General features: G+C 36.1%; 1 pseudogene; it reads left to right on the forward strand.

Moving 5' to 3' along the window:
- Window positions 1-14,175: 14,175 nt before the first annotated feature.
- Window positions 14,176-14,632, forward strand: LOC112313175 (small ribosomal subunit protein uS13-like; annotated as a pseudogene).
- The last annotated feature ends 7,728 nt before the right edge of the window (window positions 14,633-22,360 follow it).

Below are 22,360 nucleotides of genomic sequence, written 5' to 3' on the forward strand. Positions count from 1 at the left end.
GTTTATTTCTGGGCTCTCTGTTCTTTTCCATTGTTCTGTGTGCCTGCTTTTATGCCAGTACCGGGCTGTTTTGATGACAGTGGCCTTGTAATACATTTTGATATCAGGTATTGTGATCCCTCCTGCTTTGTTCTTCTTTCTCAAAATTGCTGCAGCTATTCAGGGTTGTTTATGGTTCCATATAAATTTCTGAAATGTTTGTTCTATATCTGTGTAATATGTCATGGGTACTCTAATAGGGATTGCATTGGATCTATAGATTGTTTTTAGTAGTATGTCCATTTTGATGATGTTAATTCTTCCAATCCATGAGCATGGTACATGCTTCCATTTGTTTGTGTCTTCCTTAATTTCTTTCTTCAGTGTTGTGTAGTTGTTGGGAATGCAGACTGGTGAGCCCACTGTGGAAAACAGTATGGAATTTCCTCAGAAAACTAAAAACGGAACTGCCTTTTGACCCAGCAATTCCGCTGCTGGGATTATACCCTAAGAACCCTGAAACACCAATCCAAAAGAACCTGTGCACCCCAATGTTCACAGCAGCACAATTTACAATAGCCAAGTACTGGAAGCAACCTAAGTGCCCATCAGCAAATGAGTGGATCCAAAAACTATGGTATATTTACACAATGGAATTCTACGCAGCAGAGAGAAAGAAGGAGTTTATACCCTTTGCAACAGCATGGATGGAACTCGAGAGCATTATGTTAAGTGAAACAAGCCAGACAGTGAGGTACAAATACCATATGATCTCACCTTTAACTGGAACATAACTAATAGAAAAAAAATAAATAGAAAGGAAACAAAATATAACCAGAGACATTGAAGTTAAGAACTATCTAAAAATGGACAGGGGGGAGTGGGGAGGGGACAGTGAGGACAGCGGATTACAGGAACTACTATAAAGGACACATGGACAAAATCAAGGGGGAGGGTGGAGGTGGGGGAGGGAGCGTGGTTTGGCTGGGGTGGGGTGGAGGGATGGGGAGAAAAGGCACACAACTGTAATTGAATAACAATAAAAAATTAAAAAAAATAAATAAAACCAGCCCAAGACACTTAATCCTATATATATTTCTGATGTATATCAGAGTAAAAATCAATAAAAGTCTAAAAAAATCAACTAAACTATTAAGTGCTTCCATGAAAAGGTAAACAAAATGTATAAACTACCTAGAATTATCCAAGGAAAAAAAAGAGGCTCAAATAAATAAAGTCAGAAATAATAAATAAAAACTATAACTGATACTGCAGGCATACAAAAAGTCCTAAGAGAATATATGAGCAAGTATATGTAAACAAATTGGAGAATTTAGAAAAATAATAAATTCAGAGAGACATACAACCTACTAAGACTTAATCATAAATAGGAAATTTGAATAAAATTATTATCATTCATGTTATTGAATTAGTAATCTACAAAAGTCCCCCTCCCCCTAAAAAAAGTTCAGTCCCAGATAAATAGTGTAGTACATCCCATGTAATGGAATACTAGTTAACATGATGAGGAACAAACTATTGATACATATGTCATCTTGCAATATTTGTTTTATATGATGTTTCCATTGAGGGAAGCTCATTAAATTGTACACAAACTCTCTCTGTATTATTTATTACAAATGAATGGAAATCTATAATGAAAAAATTTCAGCTTGTACAGTGTGTTCTAGAAAACAAAAAATTATTTGCTTGTATGTCTGAGAGATTTAGAACTTATATCATCATCAAACATTTAACAAAAAAGTGTATATCCAATATGTAAAAGCAGATAATTAGAAAATCTCTACTACAATATCTATACCTCATCACTCAAATGAAAAATAATAATGATTACTTATAATGGGCCAGACATCCTATTATTTTACATTGGAGTATGTTCTATTATGATCTCCATTTTGAAAATAAGGAAAATAAAACACAAATAACATAGCTTAAAAAATGTATAGTTTAGGTGTTAAATATATTTTGTTAAAAGTAATGATTAGCTACAACTGAACAAGACTAATAGCTATCATTTCAAGTGGAGCTCTGTTAGTATGACATTTTGAATCAAGAAATTATTTTGATTTAATATTTAATATGAATATTCCACAAATCTACCATACTCTGGAGATAATTTAAATACTAGTTTTAATCTCTCCATAGAAATGATTAGTTATATTCTCATCTTTCAACATCTGTGTCAATATATGATGATAATTTTTAACCAGGGGTTATTATTAAAAAGACAATGTTAAGATAAACAATTCATAACATGTAATTATGGGTAAGTGAACAACTTGAAATGTTTTTTTGAGGATTGCTACTTCATGCAGAAAACTTGAAGCTTGAATAACAGATAATTCTGGACTCTCCCTATCCCTCCCTCTATCCCCCTTTTCTCTCCCACCCTCTCTTTCTTTCTCTTCTACCACATCTAGCTGCCACCTCTCAAACTTCAGGGGAAACTTTACTAGGCCACACAGACATAGCTGCCTTCCACTCCCTATGCTCCTTTCATTCTATTTTAATTTTTCTGATTCCTGTACAGCAGTGGTGGCAGCCAGTATGGTCTAGTGCCCAGAAAGTAAGTAGTCTTATGAATGATGGTTAAAATAGAGCAGTAGGTGGTAAAGGGAGGACATAGGTTTTAGCAGAAGTGGGGAGAGCTGAACCTGACAAGGGGGACAACATGCTTATTTGGTTCTCCTTCCACCTAAGGCAACTTATGGGATCCTTTCACCTGCTATCTTAGATAACTTCGTGCTCGTGTTTTTTTTTGTCCAGTCATGGCTTAAACAGGGGCTTTACTAGCTAAACCCAAAATAAATAAAAGTTTATAAAGATCATTAGGGGATTAAAAATATTGGAGTGGTTTAATAAAAAAATGACATTACAACTTGTATAACTTGGTAACACAATTTATATTACTTGTTTATTAATAGAAAAAATGGGAGAAGTTTCAAATATATCTTAAAACTATATGTTCATTTATTTGTTATTTACCCTACTGATTGTTTAATGCTTTCGTTGTCATCTCTGACTTTTTTTAAATGTTAAAATATTTGCATAATTGTTGGGATTGATGTGTTAAAAAAGGAACAATTGCTATCACCATCTACCATTATTTTCAGAGTATGGGTTAAGCTCTTTGCATTGTTCAGGCACTTAAAAAGCACGTACAGAAATCAGAACAAGAACAAACAAGCTTTGAGCATATTAGAAAAACTAGAGGATGATGATGTGAGCAGAGAAAACCACATTATTGTGTTTTGTGTGAGCAGTGATCAGGGAATCTGTGGGATGACTCAGAACATGGCTCTTCCATGACCTCAGAGAATAGGTGACTGCCTGGACAGCAGGCAAAGGGAATGAGGAAAACAGTCTATATCTGGATGCTCCAATTCTCTCAAGGCTCTTGTGTTTCAAAGCTCTTGTGTTTATCACAAAAATGTGCAAATTTCACATGCTACTACCTTCCAAACCCTAAAAGTAGCACCAAGGCTAGAGGCAGGGTGTGGTCTCTCTCACACTGATCTAGCACCATCAGTTCACTCCCCTGTAATGTGAGTAATGAAAGACTAATGAACAGCATGTCCACAGCAGGTTCACATCTGCTGGACCTCCAGGGTTTTTTTTTTTTTTTTTTGAAAATTGCAAACATAAATGCAGGTCCCCAGCTTGGGCTCCTCTTATGTTACAGCTGGCATAGCCAGTGGGATATTCCAGAAAGTACCCCTGTCAAATTTACTGTGAGTGACTGTGAACAAGAGGGGTGGAGAGCTCTGGAGGGAATCTGGGATCAGCAGGGAGAATCCTGGGGTCATGCACTAGTTTGATATGGTATGAGGTGGCAAGCATACTGGGGGCACACCCCCAACATTCCTGAGGACATCACATAACTTTCAAAGGTGGCAGAAGTATGCTGCTATTGGGGGGGGGGGGGAAGGAGCAGCTGAAGTGAAAGTAAAGCAGCTAGAGGGTGAGCTTAAGTTAGTGAGGAAAATGAAAGGATACTATTCTTTTCACCCTATGAAAGATAATATTCTAAGGTTAGTCACAATCCCTCCTTGAAATTTTGTCCTTATATTAGATATTGTTCTTATTTCTATTTAGAAAACATAAAGCTTAGCGTCTCTCTAGAATTATTTTGCCAAATGTCTAATAAATGGGATAAAATCTCTCATGTGCAAGCTTTCATGTCATTACAGCATAAGGATTCTACTCAGAAAGGACTTAAATTGATGGTTTAATGATGAGAAGAGATCCTACTCCCCTCTCAGACAGTAAAACTCAAAAAGTAAAAGGGGAAAAATGGGGATTTTTAACCTTAAGCAGCTAAAGCTATGTCAAGCCTGATGTCTCCCTCACCTCTTCTTCAGCCTCTACAAAAGCTAACAAGGACACTAGATAATGAAACAGCTCACTTTTGAACACACACACAAAATTTAGCAATCACCAGGAATAGAAAAAAATGTGAATGTATTTGCCAATGGGGAAAATGTTTCTGAAAATTATAAAATGTATTCATAAACTTGTTAATCTAAAGAATGCTAATTATTTTTAAAATTGAAAATTTGAACTAAGTAAAAAATAATACATGGTATTGGTAATAAGAAGTCTACACTATGGCAATATATTCTGAAGGAAGTAGAATTAAAAATAAATTGTTCTAATTTCTGGATGAGTTAAAATGGAAAACTAAAAGACTAGGAGAGTTGCAGAGCGTCAGTTTAAACTAAAGAGGGATTATGTAAGTTGAAGAAAGATTGTGTAGAGGAAAGAAGGAAAAAGGTAAGCAAATGAGAAAAAATGTGCTTTCTCTACAAAAGTTAGTCATTCAAATTATGTGTACATAATAAGTCCACATAATTATGTATGTCTTTGTATGTTCAGTCTTCATGTGTATGTTCTTTATGTGATATGTGTTTGTCTATATGTTACATGTTTTCTGCCTCTAGATAGCATAAATAGGGGGTAATATTTTATTGGTATAAATAAAGTAAACACATGTAAATAAAGTGAGATCTTGTGGTCTGGAAAACTACTTGATATCAAATCTAGGTTTTTTTTCAGATTTTGTTTTTATTTATATTTAGAGAGAGGGAAAGAATGGGAGAAAGAAAGAGAGGGAGAGAAACATTGATGTGTGAGAGAAACACAGATTGGTTGCTTCTCACAGTTCTCCAATTGGGGCCTGGGCCTGCAACCCAGGCATGTGCTCTGACTGGGAATCAAACCAGTGACCTTTCATTTCGCAGGCTGGCACTCGACACACTGAACAACACCAGCCAGGGATAGTTTTAAATTTAATGAGTATCTTAATGTTATTACCATTAAAAGTGTGTTGCTTTACAAATTTATATTCCTTTGGTGAAGCTTGTTTGACAGCCTTCCCAAAGTTCAACTTTTAAATGTCTTTTTAACCGAACAATGACTGTGAGTTATTCCAATGGACCCCTGTAATACCCCAAGGATTTGTTCTCTCTTCTTATAAAACAGAAATTTTTTAACAAATAAGGTCTATTTAATATGCTTAAAGTAAATGAGAAGTCTTGTCAAATAAACAAATATCTTCTATTTGTATACACATATTTTTATTATTACAGAAGATGTTCTAGAGATCATATAAAAATCTCCCCAAACTATTTTCTTTTTTTTATTGTTGTTAAAGTACAGTTTTCTGCCTTTTCCCCCTGCCCCTCCCCACCATCCCAGCCCTTCCCACCTCATTCCCCTGTTTCCACCAGCCACTTGTTATTGTCCATGAGTCCTTTATAATTGTTCCCATAAACCTTTCACCTTTTTCCCTCATCATCTCCTCCCCTCTCCCCTCTCGTCACATCAGCCTGTTCTCAATTTCAATGTCTTTGGTTATATTTTGCATGCTTCTTCATTTTGTTGATTAGGTTCCAGTTAAAGGTGAGATCATATGGTATTTGTCTTTTACCTCCTGACTTATTTCACTTAGCATAATGCTCTCCAGTTCTATCCATACTGTTGCAAAGGGTAGAACCTACTTCTTTCTCTCTGCTGCATAGAATTCCATTGTGTAAGTGTACTTACTTATGGGCAAGTAGGTTGCTTCCAGCATTTGGCTATAGTAAATTGTGCTGCTATGAACATTGGAGTGCATAAGTTCTTTTGCATTGGTATTTCAAGGTTCTTAGGATATAATCCTAGTAGTGGAATTGCCAGGTCAATAGGCAGATCCATTTTTAGTTTTCTGAGGAAATTCTATATTGTTTTCCACAGTGGCTGCACCAGTCTGCAATCCCATCAACAGTGCACTAGGGTTCCCTTTTCTCCACAACCTCTTCAACATTTGTTGTTTGTTGCTTTGGTTATGATGGCCATTCTGACCAGTGAGAGGTGGTATCTCATTGTGGTTTTAATTTGCATCTCTCTATCCCTTGCTCTTAAGAAAAGGAAGTAAAAGACATCCAAATTGGAAAGGAGGAAACACAACTGTCATTGTTTGCAGATGACATGATAGTGTACATAGAAAATCCTATAGACTCCACCAAATAACTGCTTGACCTAATACATGAATTCAGAAAAACAGTGGATATAAAGTCAATATTCAGAAATCAAAGATATTTTTTGTGTACCAACAATGATGGCTAGCAATATTGAGCATCTTTTTGTATGTCTCTGGACCCTCTGTATGTCCTCTTTGGAGAAGTATCTGTTCAAGTCCTTTGTCCATTTTTTAATTGGGTTGCTTATCTTCGTAGAGTGGAGTCCTATGAGTTCTTTATATATTTTGGAGATCAAACCCTTGTCTGAGGTATCATAGGCAAATATATTTTCCTGTATGGTTTGTTCTCTTTTCAGTTTAATGCTATTTCCTTTATCAGTGCAGAAGCTTTTTATTTTGATGAGGTCCCATTTGTTTATTCTTTCCTTTATGTCCCTTACTCTAGGGGACATATCAGTGAAAACATTGCTGCAAGGAATATCTGAGATTTACATGCCTATGTTCTCCTCTAAGACTTTTATGGTGTCACAACTTATATTTAAATTTTCACCCACCTTGGATCTATTTTTGTGTATGGTGTAAGATGGTGATCAAGGTTCATTTTTTTGCATCTACCTGTCCAGCTCTCCCAACACTACTTGTTGAAGAGGCTATTTTTACTCCACTTTATGTTGCTGCCCCCTTTGTTGAACATTAATTGACAATAGAGACTTGGGTTATTACTGGGCTCTCTATTCTGTTCCATTGGTCCATGTGTCTGTTCTTACGCCAGTACCAGGCTGTTTTTATTGCAGTGGCTTTGTAATATACTTTGATATCAGGTATTGTGATTCCCTCCTACTTTGCTCTTCTTTCTCAAAATTGCTGTAGCTATTTGGGGTCATCTATGTTTCCATATAAATGTTTGAAGTATTTGTACTATATTTGTGAAATATGCCATTAGTACTTTAATAGGTATTGCATTGAATGTATACACTGCTTTGGGTCATATGGACATTTTGACGATGTTAATTCTTCTGATCCATGAACACGGTATGTTTCCATTTGTTTGTGTCTTACTTAATTTCTTTCTTCAGTGTTGTGTAGTTTTCTGAGTACAGGTCTTTTACCTCCTTGGTTAGGTTTATTCCTAGGTATTTTATTTGTCTTGTTGCTATACCAAATGATATTTTTTTTCCTGATTTCTGTTTCTGATGTTTCATTGTTGGTACACAAAAAATACCTTCAATTTCTGAATATTGACTTTATATCCTCTGTTTTTCTGAATTCATTTATTAGGTCGAGCAGTTATTTGGTGGAGTCTATAGGATTTTCTATGTACACTGTCATGTCATCTACAAACAATGACAGTTGTGTTTCCTCCTTTCCAATTTGGGTGTCTTTTATTTCCTTTTCTTAAGAGCAAGGGATAGAAAACCTGTTTGAAAGAGTAATGATGGAAGCCTTCCTTAATTTGATGAGAGAAAAAGTCACACAAATCCAGAAAACAGAGTCCCAATCAAGAGGAACCCAAAGAAGCCCACTTCAAGACACATCATAATTAAAATAGCAAAATTTTAAAACAAAGAGAGAATCTTAAAGGCAGCAAGGCAGCAGTCTCAGATCCCATTCTTTTATCTCCATTGGATCGGGCAGAATGAGACTTCCATATCCTATGCAGGCAGGGACATGGTTTTTCCATAAAAATCATAGGAGTTTTCAGGTGAGGTAAAAGTCCTGTCCTGTCCTCCTTGGCATTCTCAGCCTCTGCTTTCTTCTCCTCCTATTGAGGTGTAGCCTGTACTATATTTGTTCCATATGAATGCAATACACCAACACTCTCAGCACCTGGGGATTTCCTGTCCAGAAGAACTAATGTGAAGGTTGTGAGGTGGAGGAGCAATGTCAGGGTGGAGTGTGAGGTAACTCAGGACATGGCCCTTCCATGACCTCAGAGAACAGGCGGCCACCTGGCCAGCAGCCCAAAGGAATGAAGAAAATAGTCTATATTTGGATGTCCCAGCTCTCTCAAGGCCCCTATGTCTCAAGGCTCCCATGCTTAATTACAAAAGTATAGAATTTTCACATGCTACTCCCTTCCTAACCCTGTAAGTAGCACCAAGGCTAGAGGTGGGCCAAGTTCCTTTTGCACCAATATGCCACCATCAATGTACTCTCCTGTAATGTGACTAATAAACAGAGTATGTATGTTCACAGTATGTCCACGTATGCTGTTCCTCCAGGTGGTCTTTTCAGAATACCACAGACACAACTGCAACCCTTCCCTCTACCCTCTCCCTCCCCCGATTGGGGCTGCTGTGTTAAAGCATCTTTGGAGGGCATGAGGCACAGGACTCCAGGAAGACAGATGCCAAGAGAACTGTTATTAAATATTAAAGCCTTATTGGATTTACTGATTTACTCTTTTTTTGTTGTCGTTAAATGTACTTTCTACTAAGTTCTATGTTCTAAGTATCAATTCCCTATTCAAAAAAGGTTCTGTCTAAGGAAGGAAATGTAGAGTTAATAATGGTTAATTTTAGATCAGTGTGCTTATATGCCAGGCTTCTTTTGAGAATGAATATTTCTTTTCATGTAGACTGTAGTGAGGCTACTGATATTAGACAAAATCTCACAAGTGAATATGTAAGTGTATGTGTGTGTGAATGTATAAAAAAGGTTATAGATTGATAGATGATAGATAGAGAGATACTTAGTTATACATGCAGATGTAGAATTTTAACAGTGACAGAGTCTGTGGAAAAAAATACAGTGCAGTATCAGGGTTTATATTAAAGAAAACTGATGTGGGCTAGAGGGATAGAACCTGCCAATGTGTGATGCTCACACACTCCTGTCTTCCTTATGATCATTCTATCACTCTGCACTTGACACTCATCTTACTCACTCATTCATTAAAACAAAGAAACAACTCTGACTGGTATGGCTCAGTTGGTGGGTGTCATCCAGCAAACTGACATACTGCCTGGTAGAGGGTGTGGTGGGAGATTTTGCTGCTCATGATTCCTCATGCTACACAAACTGGAAAACAGAAGGGAACCATTTTCTTATATCATTCATGTTTTCTCCTTAAATGCAACAATTTATTTATGTATTTATTTTTGAGCTGCCAGTAATATAGAACATTATATAAGTGTAAGTTACACAAAGTGTTAATTTGAAACACATATATTACACTATGATTACTACTGTAGCACTCATAAACCTTTACTACATGGAATAATTATTATTTATTTTAGTGTGTGGTGAGAATTATAAAGATATATTCTCTTTGTAACTTTAAATGTTTATAATAGAGTACTGTTGACAATAATCATAAGGTCAGCCACTAGCTCTCTAAAACTTACTCATCCTCTAATTACACATTTATACTCTTTGACCAATATCTCCCCAATGCCCTCACCCCAGTTCCTGCTAACTGCCATTCTGGATTTTTTAGATTATGCATATAAGTGATATCGTACAGTGTTTGTCTTTCTCTCTCTGAATTATCTTGCTTACCATAATTCCCTTAAGGTCCATTCAGATTGCCCCCAAAAAAGGATTGTCATAAGACTTAGTGATGTTACTTTTTTAACCATTTATCTATTGATGCATACATTGTTTTAATATCTTGGCTATTATGAATAACGCTGCAATAAAACTGGTAGAGCACATATCTCTTCGATATCTTCTTTACATTTCCTTTGGATATGTAGCCAGAAGTAAGATCACTAAATCTTATGATAATCCTATTTTCACTTTTGTTGAGGATCCTGTATACTTCTAAAATGGCTAAACCAATTTACATTTCTACCAATGGAAGAGAAGTGCTCCCTTTTCTCCATAAATTAGCCAAAACATTTTTAAAATTCTTTATAATATTATTTTCAACAGCATGAGGTAATATATCATTATATTTTTGACTCAAATTTACCTGATGATTAGTGATATTGAACACCTTTACCTGTACCTGTACCATATAACTAAGATTTTTTGAAAAATAAATTATTCAGTTTATCTGCCCATTTTTAAATCACTATTTTTGTTGCCATTGTTATTGAGTGATTTATTATATATACTTTGGATACTAACCCATTATCATATATGGTTTGAGTGTTCCAATAACATATTTAATTTTGTTGATTGTTTCCTTTATTGGGCAGAATCTGATTAGTTTGATGTAGATTCACTTGATGACTTTTGTATTTGTTACTTATGTATTTGGTGTTATGTGCAGAATATCATTGCCAAGAGCAAATTTAGGGAGTTTTTTCTTTTTTTTCTAGGAGTTTCAAGATTTCTGTCTTATGTTCTAGTAATTAATCCATTTGGAATTAATTCTTGTGAGTAGCATATATAGGGGTCCAAGTTCATTTTCAGCATGTGATTATCTAGTTTACCCAACACAATTTACTAAAAATACTATCTTTTTCCCATTAAGTATTCCTGGCAACCAAGTCAAATAGTATTTGACCATATATCTGGTAGTTTGTTTCTTTCCTCTCAGTTCTATTTGATTGGCCTATGTGTCATTGTTTTATGATAGTAGCATATTGTTTTAATTATTATGTTTGTAGTATAGTTTGATATCAGGAAATGCAATTTGTGGCCCCATACACATTTGAGGATTGTCTTTTTAAAATATATTTTATTGATTATGCTATTACACTTGCCCCCTTTTTTTCTCACCTTTATTCTCCTCCTCTCTGTATACCTCTCCCACCATCATTCCCCCACCTTAGTTCATGTCCATGGGTCATACATATAAGATCTTTGGTTTCTCCATTTCCCATACTATACTTAACCTTCCCCTGTCTATTTTGTATCTATAATTTATGCTTCTTATTCCCTGTACCTTTTCCCTCATTCTCACCCCACCCTTCCTCACTGATAACCTTCCATGTGATCTCAATTTTTGTGAATCTTTTCCTGTTCTGGTTGTTTGCTTAGTTCATTTTATTTGTTTGTTTGCTTTAGGTTTGGCTATTGATAGTTGTGAGTTTGTTGTCATTTTACTATTCATAGTTTTTGATCTTCTTTTTCTTAGATAAGTCCCTTTAACATTTCATATAATAAGGGCTTGGTGATGATGAACTCCTTTAATTTGAACTTATCTGGGAAGCACTTTACTGCTCTTCCATTCTAAATCATAACTTTACTAGATGGAGTAATATTGGATGTAAGTCCTTGCCTTTCATGACTTGGAATATTTCTTTCCAGCTCCTTAATGCCTGTAAGGTTCCTTTTGAAAAATCAGCTGATAGTCTTATGGGCACTCCTTTGTAGGTAACTGTTTTCTTTTCTCTTGCTGCTTTTAAGATTCTCTCATTATCTTTCATCTTGGGTAACTTAATTATGATGTACCATGGTGTGTGCTTCCTTGGGTCCAACTTCTTTGAGACTCTCTGAGCTTCCTGGGCTTCCTGGAAGTTTATTTCCTTTGCCAGATTGGTTTTCCTTCATTAATTTTTTCAAATAGGTTTTCAATTTCTTGCTCTTCCTCTTTTCCATGGGTACCCCTATGATTCAGATATTGGAACGTTTAAATTTGCCCAGTGCATTCTTAAGACTATACTCATATTTTTGAATTCTTGTTTCTTCATTTTGTTCTGGTTGAATGTTTATTTCTTCCTTCTGGTCCAAACCATTGATTTGAGTCCTGGTTTCTTTCCCTTCACTGTTGCTTCCCTGTTCATTTTTCGTTATTGCACTTTTCATAGCATTCACATTTTCCTCTATTTTATGACCACACTCCACCATTTCTGTGAGCATCCTGATTACCAGTGTTTTGAACTCTGCATCTGATAGGTTGCTATCTCTTCATCTTTTAGTTGTATTTTTTTCTGGAGCTTTGATCTGTTCTTTCATTTGTTCTATATATGTTCTTTCACATATATATATATATATATATATATATATATATTTTTTTTTGTCTCGGCATGCCTGTTACATAGTAAGGTGCGGAGCCTTAGGTATTCACGAGGGCAGGGCAACCCTCCTTGCTGCATTGTGATGCTGTATGTATGGGAAGGGTCTGAGAGGGAACAATGCCACTTCCTGAGCTTTCAACCGGCTTTCAGTCACTTCCTGAACTGCCCACAAGCAAATTGGGCTCTATTGGTGCTGATTCCTGGGTTGGTCATTTTGTGTATGTTCTAGGACACTGTGGAGCTCTCCAACAAACTCTCCTGTGAGGCTGGGAGTCTCCCCCACCTCCTCACCACCCACAAGTCTCCTTAGTTAGAGGCTTAGAGGATCTATTTCCCTGTACTGGAACCCTGGGTTGCATGGTCTGTCTTGTTCCCCAGTTCTACCTGGTTTAACTATATGCAAATGTGGGACTGCCAGGTCTGCCAGCCACCACCTTGCCCGGTCCATGAGCTGCTGCCTTGCCCACCCAGGTCTTCCAGCTGCACCTTACCACAAGTCCTCTTCACCCTGGCTGCTTGTCTCTGACCCTCTTACCAGTATGGATGAATGTTTCTTCTGTAACTCCTTGGTTGTCAGACTTCCACATAGTTAGATTTTCTGTCAGTTCTGGTTGTTTTTTGTTTTTAAATTTGTTGTTGTCCTGCTTTTAGTTGTGCAAAGAAGCACAGTGTATCTACCTACACCTGCATCCTGGCTGGAAGTCTATTTATTTATTTTTAGAGCCATAAATTGAGTTTTTATAAACCAATAGTGAAGTCTCAGAAATGGTCACTAAGCAAATAATCCCATAAACAATTACATTAAAAAATACCAGAAGTAAGTTTAATGAGATGCCTAATTTACTTGGTAAATCATGTCACTTTTATGACAAATTATGACACAAAGAAAGAAATTGAAGAAGATAAAAATAAGCAGAAACATACATTGTATTTATGGATAGAAAGAATTAAAATGATTGAAATGTCCATACTATCATCTTGGCCATTGTGGCTGTTTGTTGGAGCTGTGTCCTGTAAACTAAAATTTCATGGGTTACAGTTCTAGCCCCTTGGGTGCATACAAGAAGGAATTGATAGGTATTCTCTCTTTCTCCCTCATTTTCCCTTATCTCTCTCCCAAATCTATAAGCATGTCCTTGGGTAAGTGTAAAAAAAAGGAAAAAGAAAAAATAAAATGTCCTTACTATCCAAAGTAATCTATAAATTAAACACATTTCCTATCAAGATCCCAATAGCATATTTTATAGAACTAGAACAAATATTCCGGAAATTTACATGAAACCACAAAAGAAGCTGAATAGCCACGCCAATTTTGAGAAAGAATAACCGATTGGAGTAACCATGTTATCTAATCTCAAACTATGTTTATAAGGACATAGTAATCAAAAACAGCATAGTGTTGGCAAAAAAAAAGATCCATAGAAGAAAATAGAGAGCCAAACCCATGCTATTATTGTCAATTAATATTCAACAAGCCAGGCAAGAAACTACAATGCGGTAAAAAGGGTATTCAATAAATGGTGTTGGGAAGTTTGGGATAGATACATGGTAAAAATTAAATTAGACAGCTTTCTTACACCATAAACAAGAATAAACACAAAGTGGATTAAAGATTTAAATATAAGACTGAAAATAATTTTAAAAATCCTAGAATAACATAGGCAGGAGAATCATATATTTCTGATAGTAATTTTTTTTTCTGATAGGTCTTTCCAGGAAATCACAATAAAAGAAATAAATAAACAAAAGGAATTACATTAAACTAAAAAGTTTTGGACAGGATGCCTACACACCACTGCAACCATGTCTGTAGTGATTCCTGAGAAGTTCCAGCACATTTTGTGAGTACTCAACACCCAATATCAATGTGCAACAGAAAATAGCCTTTGCCATCACTGCAATTAAGGGTGTGGGGCAGAGATATGCTCATGTGGTGTTGAGGAGAGCAGATATTGATCTCACCAAGAGGGCAGGAGAGCTCACAGGATGAGGTGGCAAGGGTGATTACCATTATGCAGAACCCATGTCAGTACAAGATTCCAGACTGGTTCTTGAACAGACAGAAGGATGTGAAGGATGGAAAATACCGCCAGGTCCTGGTCAATGGTCTGGACAACAAGCTCGTAAAGACCTGGAGCAGCTGAAGAAAATTCGGGCCCATGGAGGGCTGCACCACTTCTGGGGTCTTCATGTTCAAGGCCAGCACAACAAGACTACAGGCCCTCAGGGTCACACTGTGGGTGTGTCCAAGAAGAAATAAATCTCTAGGCCTTGTCTGTTAATAAATAGTTTATGCACCAAAATAAATAAATAAATAAATAAATAAATAAATAAATAAATAAATGAAAAGTCTTGTACAGCAAAGGAAACCATCAGTAAAATGAAAAGACAAACTATGGAATAGGAGAATTTATTCACGAATGATACATGTGATAAGGGGTCAATATCCAAAATGATAAAGAATTATACAACTCAATATAAAAAATGTAAACAATTTAATAAAAAAAAAATTAGCAAAGGGCTTGAATAGACACTTCTCCAAAGAGGTCATACAGATGGACAATAAACATATAAGATGCTCAATATTAATCCTCATAGAAATGCAAATTAAATGACAATGAGAAATTACCTCAAACCTGTCAGAATGGCTATCACCAATAAATGAATACATAACAAGTGCTGGGGAGAATGAAGAGAAAAGGGAACTCCTGTGCACTGTTGGTGGAAATGCAGATTGGTGCAAACACTATGGAAAACAGTATGGAGTTTCTTCAAAAAATTAAAAATTAAACTGCATTTTGGACCAACAATTCCACTGATGGGAGTATAATAAGTAAATGAGCCCAAAATTCTGATTTGAAAGAATGTATGACCCCCCTGTGTTCATTGCAGTGCTATTTACAACAGCCAAGATTTGGAAGCAACCAAAATGCCCAGTAGTATATGAGTGGATAAAAAACTACAGTATATTTACATGATGGAATATTACTCAGCCATAAAAAAGAAGGAATTTTTTACATTTTGCCACAGCAAAGTGAAATAAGTCAGTCAGAGAATGAACAATACCACATGGTTTCACTTGTATGTGGAATCTAAGGAATAAAATAAACAAACAATAATAAAAATATTCATAGATACAAAAGACAGACTGCCAGCAATTTGATAGGAGGGGCTGTAGGGATGCTTGGTGAAGTAGATAAAGAGATTAACTAATTATTATTATTATTATTAATAATAATAATAGTGACTTATAGACAAAGACAACAGTATGGTGATTACCAGAGGGAAAGCAAGTTAGGGTAAAGTGAAAAAGGGTAAAGGGGCCGTAAACAATGACAGGAGAATTGACTTTGGGTGGTGAACACACAATAAAATATACTGTTGATATATCATAGAATTGTGTCTCTGAAACCTACAACCTGTATAATTGTATTAACCCACGTCACCCAAATCAATCCAATACAATTTAGAAAATCATTGTGCCTCTGCTCTTGTTTGGAAGAATTGAGAGGAATTTCTAGTCATTCAACTTTAAATGTGTTAGAATTCATCAGTGAAGTCATGTGGCCCTACACTTTTTATTTAATGAGAGGTTTCTCATTTACTGTTTCAGAAACCATGTTAGTAATTGATCTGTTAAGTTTTTCTTTCTTCATGTATGCCTTGCTAAGTTGTATATTTCCATTAATGAATCCATTTATTTTAGGTTTTCAATATGTTGGCATATGATTGGTCATATTTGTCTCATGGTTCTTTGCATTTCTTTAGAATCAGTTGTAAAGTCTGCTCTTTCATTTCTAATTTTATTTATTTTAGTTCTCATTTTTCTTAAAGAGTCTTGTTAGGTGTACATATTTTGTTTATTTTTAAAGAATTCAGCTATTAGTTTTATTGATCTTTTATACTGTCTTTTTAGTCTATATTTCATTTATTCCTGCTAAAATCTTTGCAATTTTCTTTCTTCTACTACCTTTGGACTTATTATGTTTTTGCAATTTTTTATTTTTCAGTTACAGTTATCTTGCCTTATTCTACATTACTTTTCCCTGCCCCATACCCACCACTACCACAGTCAATCCCACCCTTGTGTCCATGACATTGAGTCTTCTATTGTTTCTTTCCTTACCCTTCCCCTTCTTTCCCACATTATCCACCTCCACCCTTCCCTATGGTCACTGTCACCTTGTTTATTTTTAAATCTCCAGTTCTGATTTGTCCAATTGTTTGTTTCATTGGTTAGGATCCCCTTATAGGTAAGATCATATGGTATTTGTCTTTTACTACCTGACTTATTTCACTTAGCATAATTCTCTTCAGTTCCATCCAAGCTGTCATGAAGGGCTTTCATTCTTTCTTTCTGCTGCATAATATTTCATTATGTAAAAGTACCACGATTTTTTGAACAACTCATTTATTGATGGGCATTTAGACTGTTTGCAACACTTGGCTATTGTAAATACTGCTGCTGTGAACATTGGAGTGCATAGGTTCTTTTGAATTGATGATTCAGTATTCTTAGGGTTCAATCTCAGCAATGGGATCACTGGATCAAAAGTCAGTTCCATTTTCAGTTTAGAGGAAACTCCATACTGTTTTCCACAGTGGCTGTACCAGTCTGCATTCCCACCAACAGTGTACTAGGGTTCCCTTTTCTCCACAACTTCCCCAGCAATTGTTGTTTGTTGATTTATTAATGATGACCATTCTGACTGGTGTGAAGTGCTATTTCATGGTGGTTTTAATTTGCATCTCTCAAATGGCTAGTGATGTTGAGCACTTTTTCATGTGTCTATGGGCCTTCTGTATTTTGTCATTATAGAAGTGTTTGTTCAGGTCCTTTGCCCATTTTTTGAATTGGATTGTTTGTCTTCCTGGTATGGAGTCATGTGACTTCTTTATATATTTTGGAGAATACACCTTTGTCCAAGGTGTCATTGACAAATGTGTTTTCCCATATGGTTGGGTCCCGTTCCATTTTATTGATGTTTTCTTTATCCATGCAGAAGCTTTTTATTTTGATGTAGTCCCATTTGTTTATTCTTTCTTTTATAACCCTTGGCCTAAGGGACATAGTGGTGAAAATATTGCTGTGTGAGATATGTGAAATTTTCCTTGCTATGTTCTCTTCTAGGGTTTTTATAGTGTCATGAATTATATTTAAGTCTTATCTATGTTGAGTTTATTTTGGAGTATGCAGTAAGTTTGTGGTCTAGTTTTATTTATTTATTTTTTGCATGTACTTGTGTAGAACTGCCAGCATAATATATGGAAAAGGCTAATTTTTTCCATTTTATGCACCTGCCTCTTTTGTCAAATACTAATTGACCTGGCTTTATTTTTGGTTCTCTATTCTGTTTCATTGATCCATGTGTTTGTTCTTATGACAGTACCAGACTGTTTTGATTACAGTGGCTTTATAATATAGTTTGATAGAAGGTATTGTGGTCACTCATACTTTGTTCTTCTTTCTCAAAATTGCTGACACTATTTGGGGTTGTTTATAGCTCCATATAAATATTTGAAGTGCTTGTTCTATATCTGTGAAATATGTCATGGGTACTTTAATAGGGATTGCATTGAATTTATTGATTTTTTAGGTGTAATGGACCTTTTCATGATGTTAATTCTTCTAATCCATGAACACAGAATATGCTTCCATTTATTTCTGTCTTCCTTTATATATTTCTTCAGTGTTGTGCAGTTTCCTGAGTACAGGTGTTCTACCTCCTTTGTTAAGTTTATTCCTAAGTATTTTATTTTTTGTTGTTACAGTAAATGTGATTTTTTCCTATAATTTCTGTTTCTGGTATCTCATTGTTAATGTACAAAAATGACTGTGATTTCAAAATGTTGACTTTGTATTACACCATTTTGCCAAATTCATTTATTACATCGAGCAGTTTTTTGGTGGAGTTTATAGGTTTTCTGTGCACACTATCATATCATATAAAAACAATGATAGCATTACTTCTTCCTTTCTAATTTGGGTGCCTTTTATTTCCTTGTCTTATTTCTGTGGCTAAGACTTCCAATACTATGTTGAATAGAAGTGGTGAAAGTGGACAACCTTGTCTTGTTCCTGATCTTAGTGGGAAAGTTTTTAGTTTTTGCCCATTGAGTATGATGTTGGCTGTAGGTTTCTCATATATAGCCTTTATTATGTTGAGGAATGCTCCCTCTATTCCTACTTTGCTGCGTGTTTTTATGACAAGTTAGTGCTTTACTTTATCAAATGCTTTTTCAGCATCAATTCACATGATTATGTTATTTTTGTCTTGCCTCTGTTTCTGTGAAGATTACATTTATTGCTTTGCATACATTTTACCAACCTTGCATCCCTGGGATGAATCCCCTTGATAATGGTGTATGAGCTTTTTAATGTATTGCTGGATGTGGTTTGCCAAAATTTGGTTGAGCAATTTTGCATCTATGTTCATTCTTCAGCGATATTGGTCTGTAGTTTGCTTGCTTTGTTGAGTCTTTATCTTGTTTTGGAATTAGGATAATACTGACCTCATATTATAAGTTTGGCAGTCTTCCCTCTTGGAATTTTTTAGAATAGTGTGAGGAGAATCTATTCCCAAATGTTTGCTAAAATTCTGTGACTCTGTCCAATCCAGGGCTTTTGTGTTCTGGGAGTTCTTTGATTACTGCTTCAATTTCATTGCCTGATATTGGCCTATTCTATCATTCTGCTTCTTCTTGATTCACTTTTGGAGGATTGAATTTTTCTAGAAATCTGTCTATTTCACCCAGTTTTCCAAACTTTTTGGTATATACTTGTTCATAGGAATTTCTTCTAGTCTTTTGTATTTCTGTTAGCTCAGTTTTAATTTCTCCTCTTTTCTTTCTGACTTTATTTATTTGGATCCTCTCTTTTTTTCTCGATGAGTCTGCTTAAAGGCTTGCCAATTTTGTTTATCTTTTCAAAGAACCAGCTCCTGGATTTTTTGATCCTTTGGATTGTACTTTTAGTCTCTATGTCATTTAATTCTGCTCTAATCTTGATGATTTCTTCCTTCTACTTGCTCTGGGCTGTCTTTGTTGTTGTTGTTTGAGTTCTTGTAGGTGTAGGGTTAGGTTGTTTATTTGTAGTTTCCCTATTAATTTTAGGTAGGCCTGTATTGAAAACTTCCTTTTCAGGGCTGCCTTTACTGTGTTTCACAGGTTTTGGTTGTTTTCTGTTCCTTGTCATTTCTTTCCAGAAACTTTTTGATTTATTCCTCGATCTCATTGTTTACTTATTCATTATTTAATAATGTACTGTTCAGTCTCCATGGCTTTTATTGTTTTTGAGTTTTTTCCTTCATGTTGTTTTCTAGTTTGAAGCAATTGTTATCTGAGAAAATGATTTATATGATTTCAATTTTCTTGTATTTGATGACATTTGTTTTGTTTCTTATCATCGGGTCTATCTTAGAAAATATTCCATTTGCATTTGAAAACAATTTGTATTTTGCTTCTTTGGGGTAAACTTTATATATCAGATAAATCCATTTGGTGACCGTGTTGTTCAGTGCCACAATGTCCTTGTTGATTCTTTGTTTAGAAGATATGTCCTACTATAAGTGTGCTGCTGTCTGTATCTTTCATGTATTTTCCAAGATTTTCCGTATATATTTGGGTGCTCCAATGTTGGGTCCATATATGTTTACAAAGTTTGCAGCATCCTGATGGATTATTCCCTTTAAATTATGAAGTGACCTTTGATTTTATGGCTTTTTACTGAAATGTGTTTTTTCTAAGTATTGCTAATCATCTTTTCTTTTTCTTCTCCATTTGCTTGGAATATTTTTTCCAACCCTTCACCTTCAGTCTGTGTAGGTTTTTTATGTTGAGGTGGGTCTCCTGTGGACAGCATATGTGAGGTTCATGCTTTCTTATCCATTTAGCTACCTGGTCTTTTGATTGGATCATTTAACCCATGGGTGCCCACAGATGGCAGCACTGGAGAGATAATTAAGTGGCCAGTTGTATCCCTTGGGAAAAGTGGGGTCTGAACCATAAGCTGGGATCCCCAGCCTTGAACATCAGAGTCCCTCAAAAAATCACAGGTAACAACCACCAGCGAAAAGCGGCATGGTTGCTCTCTATCAGAGCCTGATACCTGCATATGCAAAAAGTTGATTATAGGGACATTGCAAAAATTTTCTTTTGCAGCCACTTACACTTGGCTCCAGCAAAGGCAGGGGTAGAGTGGGCTAGAGATGCCTGAGAGACTGGGGATGGAAGCTTTTGAGAGTGAGCTGAGAGGGTAGATGCCAGGATCCTGATGCTGAGTCATCATCCATACAGCATCGGCCATCCTGCTCAGGCAGACCACTCCTCTACAAGTGGCATTAGCCTCAGGGGATATAATAGCCCTGACCCCAGGAAGGATTCCACCCCAGCTCTGTGGTGCTTAAGTCTGAATGTTGAGTGCAAGGTGACTAGATTAACAACCTAATGAGTCAGCCACAAACTGTAAACCACTGCAAAAGGGAGGGCAGAATGGACTAGAGACACTTGAGGAGAGACTGGGGTTGAGGCTTTGGAGAGAGAACTGAGAGAGTGGCCACTGGGTTCTGGGTGCTGAGTCATCACCCATTGGGCCACAGCCATCCTGCTGATACAGACGACTCCCCTCCATTTGGCAGCACCCTAAGGGGAAGCAATAGGCCTAGCCCCAGGAGGGATTCTAGCTCCAGGCTATGATGCTTAAGCCTGACTGTTAAGTGTGGAGTGACTAGATTAACAACAGAAGGAGATGGTAACAGTCTTGCAGGAGGTTGCCTAAGGTCAGATGGGGTCAACATCTGACATCACCATAGGCGGATCAAGAAAGTAAAACACTGGCAAATACCAGAGTCTACTAATACATAATCCACTGTGGTCTTCTCCATGATTTGCTATATTTTCATTCCTGTATAGCTTACTAGGAAGAACTATATGCCAAGTATTATGAAAACCTGGGTGAAATGCACAGATTTCTGGAAAAATATAATCTTCCAAAACTGGTGAAGAAGAAGCAGAAAGCCTTAACAGACTGATAATAGCTGTGAAATTGAAGCAGTAATCAAAAACTCCTGGCACACACAATCCATGGAATGGACAGTTTCACAGGAGAATTTAAAAAAAAAAACATTTAAGGAAGAGGTAACCCCTATCTTTCACAGATTATACCAAAAAATCCAAGAAGATGGAAAACTCCCAAATTGTTTTTATGAAGCCAGCATCATCCTAATCCCACAACTAGATAAAGACACAACAAAGAAAAAAAACCTACAGGGCAGTATCTTTGATGAACACAGACGCTAAAATCCTCAACAAAATATTGGCAAACCATATCCAGCAATGCATTAAAAAGATCGTACACCATGATCAAGTGGGATTCATCCCAGGGATGCAAGGATGGTACAATATTTGCAAATCCATAAAGGTAATATATCTCATACAGAAAGGAAAGGCAAAAATCACTTGATCATATAAATGTATTTGGGAAAAATATTTCTAAGTATATTTTATTGATTATGCTATTACAGTTTTCCCAATTTTTCTCCCTTTATCCATCCTCCACCTTCTACCCACCTCCACCCTCCAGCATTCCTCCCCCGTAGTTCATGTCCATGGGTTGTACATACAAGTTCTTTGGATTATTTGTTTTCTATACCATTTTTGACTTCTCTGTGTCTATTTTATGCCTACCAATTATGCTTCTTCTTCCCTCTACCTTTTCCCCTCTATCCCTCCCCTCCTCCTTCCCACTGAAAGCCCTCCATGTGATGTACATTTCTGTGATTATGTTCCTGTTCTAGTTGTTTGCTTAGTGTTTGTTTTTCTTTTTTTTAGATTCATTTGTTAATAACTGTGAGTTTGTTGTCATTTTACTGTTCATAGTTTTTTATCTTCTTCAATTTCTTAGGTAAGTCCCTTTAACATTTCATATAATAAGGACTTGGTAATGATGAACTCCTTTAACTTGACCTTATCTGGGAAGCACTTTATCTGC

The sequence above is a fragment of the Desmodus rotundus genome, chromosome 2 (genome assembly GCF_022682495.2).
Source record: "Desmodus rotundus isolate HL8 chromosome 2, HLdesRot8A.1, whole genome shotgun sequence".
In the NCBI taxonomy this organism is placed as follows: Eukaryota; Metazoa; Chordata; class Mammalia; order Chiroptera; family Phyllostomidae; genus Desmodus; species Desmodus rotundus.